The 3621-nt window shown below is 43.4% G+C and overlaps 1 long non-coding RNA gene across 2 annotated transcripts; it reads right to left on the reverse strand.

Annotated features, from left to right (window-relative positions):
• Window positions 296-1158, reverse strand: LOC109708235. Of its 2 annotated transcripts, none has more exons than XR_002215694.1 (3): window positions 934-1157; window positions 443-674; window positions 296-326 (listed from the first exon to the last, which is right to left on the reverse strand). It is a non-coding gene; the product is annotated as an uncharacterized LOC109708235 (long non-coding RNA). The 2 variants fall into 2 exon arrangements; XR_002215695.1 differs by having other exon boundaries at window positions 304-323; window positions 934-1158.

Here is a 3621-nt window from a genome sequence, read left to right on the forward strand (position 1 = left end):
TTAGAGTCGAGAAATGTCATTGTTCTCTACTTTAAAGTGCATCCTACACTTGTTCATAAGTCATTCAACTGAATTGACTATAAATGTAAATACTTCCATGTATAAGTGTTCTCTACTTTATAGAGACTTCATTTCGAATATGTTCAACATTATGATGACGAATGTCAAGCCCTTTATCAATCACATAAGCACAATAAGATCATTTCTATATTACATATAGAACATAGGGGAGTTTCACTTGCCATGGTTAGGTCCGACCCACCTAGTACTAGGCTCCAAGTATCCACAAGAAGTCCCACAAATGGCTCAACGAAGCCCCAATGCTGCTGAAAAACAAACGTCAAGATCGGCTTAAATCTACGGCCGAAATGTCCGATTTCGGCTCAAATCACATCTCGTATTAAGTAGTAACATAAATCGCTGTTTTGATTCACTTTAGTACCTCCAATTAAGTCTCTAAAGGCTTCCCAAAGCCAACCAAGGATGACCCAAAGGTCAGTCGAACTCCCGCTGCGATCAACACCAACACGACATCAAAATCATCACATAATAGCAAATATAGTCGGAATCTTGCGAATTCAGTTTTCTAACTGAAATCCCTGCTTACCTCAGGTTAGAATACCTCCCAAACCAGCTTCTAAGAGTGCAAGTTCAGCTCAACGAGACTCGAAGACCTGCTGCGAAGAAAAATTTCCAATTTTGCATCAATTCGACTAAGTAAACGTCAAATAGTTCCGAAATTGAGGTATAGTTTACTAATTAACCATTTTAAGCTTTAAAGCAAGTTCCACAGAGTTTAAATGGGTAATTAGCAGCCAACAAAGCTCCTCTTTACTGCTGTAAACACCTCCTAATCCAGTTCGAAGCACTAACACGAAAAGATGTCCAAATTCAACATAAAACCGGAAACTAGAGAGAAATCGAGTTGATTACCTCTCTAAAACTGAAATTCAGCTTCCCCTGGCAGTAACCTCATAGAAACACAGCAAAGCTCCTCTTTCCCACGTGCTGGAAGCCTCCTTTAAGTCGCCAAACCAGCGAACAACAAGCGCGGCGCGGAAACGGCGCGAATCGGCGGATTTTCTCTAGAGAGAGAAAAACCCTAGAGAGAGAGAAAGAGAGAAGGTGAAAGAAGCTTTTCTGAACTCAATCACCCTTCACAGAACATCCCAGGTCGTGCTGGGTCAAGTAGATAAGGATAAGTATGTGAAATTACCAAAATACCCAAACTGCCACGTTTCTGCATTGTGTACCGGTACACCATAATGGCTGTACCGGTACACCAAGCAGAAAATGCTGATTTTCGCCGGTTCAATGCACTTTCTCACTTTTAACCCTCCAATCACTCTCTAACTTGGTCACAAACTTCTCCAAGTCATTTAGAACATGTAGAATAATTCCACACTTCATTGCTCACACTCGAATTTCGCAATTTGCAAAAATTCAGTGTATTACACTCTGGTTGGCTGAGAAATCGCGTTTGTACTGGTACAACCATCAAGGTGTCACCGGTACACTTCTGTACCGGTACAACCATCAAGGTGTACCGGTACACAGCTCAGCAATATGTAACCCGAGAGCAGCCTAAGTCCATCACTTTGGTGACCTTAGCGCTATTTAAATACTACAATTCTCGGGATACGAGCCGTAGGTCGGAACACTATCAACGACCCTCCAGAATATCTAGAAAAACTCGGAACACAGATCAAACACTCGAACCTCGCAATTTGCAAAGGTCCAGTGTGTTACATTCTCCCCTCCTAAAAAGAAGTTTCGTCCGCGAAATTGTGATTCAACCACAGAACAGACCCATTCGAAGAGGATGGAAGAAGCGCTCCATTAGCGCACCAAACAGACCATGAAGGTCTCAAGCGTGCCGGAAGTTCCACGTCAAAACACACAAGATCCCGCGACGCCAAGGCTTTGGCATAACACAAGCCAAACTTCCACAAAAGCTCCTAGAGCTCAAGTCTTCACCGGAAAGTTCCATCATATATCCTTCTGAGGCGGATTCAACGACGCTGTCCATAGCAAGAATCCGGGGGTTACACTCGTTACCCCATCCATCCAAAACTCCACCGGAGTACTCACATGATATCAATCACCAAAGAGAGGCGATGAAACATCCAATCGCTGATTTAATCCCAACGATGATCTCACAACTCAAAATCAAATTCCATCACGAGATTGCACAACTGGGTGCCACTCTATTCCATAATTAAGTATGGTCTAATTTCCACATGGCTACCATTCCAGCTTGCTTGGCACCAACGGCTCTACAATCAATATCCACGGCAACAATCCTTCCGATAGCAACGGAAACCGACGAATCATCCAAATTTGCTCACCAAAGGTGATTATTTGATTCCTCAATCGGCATTGAACCACAATGCCTCCACATCAATCTCACTTTCACCACTTGGGTAGTACTCTCAAATCCTCTATTATAAATATGGTCAAGGACCAAAGTTCAGTAACATCCTCAATCCGCTAAGGTCATTCCCTTAGTCTCAACTCGATGTCTCAAAAAAAAACTCTTCGTAAGCTTAAGCCAAGGGCTTTTCTTCGATAGAAAGTCTCGCACATTAACCGTTCAGTTGCTTATGAAGAATCACTCAAAATTTCTCATTCTCAATGCTTTCCTTAGCATCGGATTCTCTAGGTGTCCATAGTCACCGAGCTCAACTTAAGTGATAGAGAGGGTTCCATCCAAAACTCAAAAATAGCTCTCTATCAATATCACCATAATGTGACCAACAGTGAAAACATCAATCCAAACAACTCTGCTACGCAGTATCCATTCCCAAGACCTGGATTCCTGGTACATAAACCAGACAAGGGAAATTAGCAATTTGGTATTTTTCCTTCTCGAGTTTCCCAACCACTCGATCCAATAGTGAGAGTTTCATACCTCGATCACGTCAATCTGCCTCTGCAGTCGATCCTCGCAAATCTTCATCAGAATAATCGTGGCCATCTGCGACCGGTTTCACAAATCCATCCAGAGGGCTTGAAATTATCATTCAGCAAGTCCCTAGCACTGGTGGAGTACCACGGGCTTAGGCAACATCACAATAACCCTTGTGATGTCCCAACCCAGTATCAAAATCCGCTTGAGGTACAACCTCAAACTCCAACTAAAACGGTAGTACTCAGATTGCATCTTAATCTTATCGAGTACCCCTACAACTCAAGGCTAATTGAAAAGATCAATGAGCCTCTACAACGGTCCAAACACTCAATTGTGGTTCAATTTAGATCACGATAGTCGACATACAGTCGAAACGACCCATCCGGTCCCACAACAAGTGAGGATGCTTCTCCACGAAGCAAAACACTAGGTACCAACCTCCCCGCCAATTGAGCTCACACTTCGTGTCTCAATCGGGAAAACAACTCGAAAGATATCCTCCACTACGAGGATTCTCGATCAACTACTGCTATTGGCCAACTAGGCCCCAGATCCTCTCCAAATACTTGATTTTAGGTAGAGAGACAGTCGTCGCAACCAGCGGAACTAAATCCCCAAATCGCACCAATTCGTGCTCAAAACCTCAAGACGGGTCAAGTCAGCTTGCAAGACCAAGGGTACCAAGTACCCACAACAAGTGAGGCCAATCC

The sequence above is a fragment of the Ananas comosus genome, linkage group 3 (genome assembly GCF_001540865.1).
Source record: "Ananas comosus cultivar F153 linkage group 3, ASM154086v1, whole genome shotgun sequence".
Taxonomy (NCBI): domain Eukaryota; kingdom Viridiplantae; phylum Streptophyta; class Magnoliopsida; order Poales; family Bromeliaceae; genus Ananas; species Ananas comosus.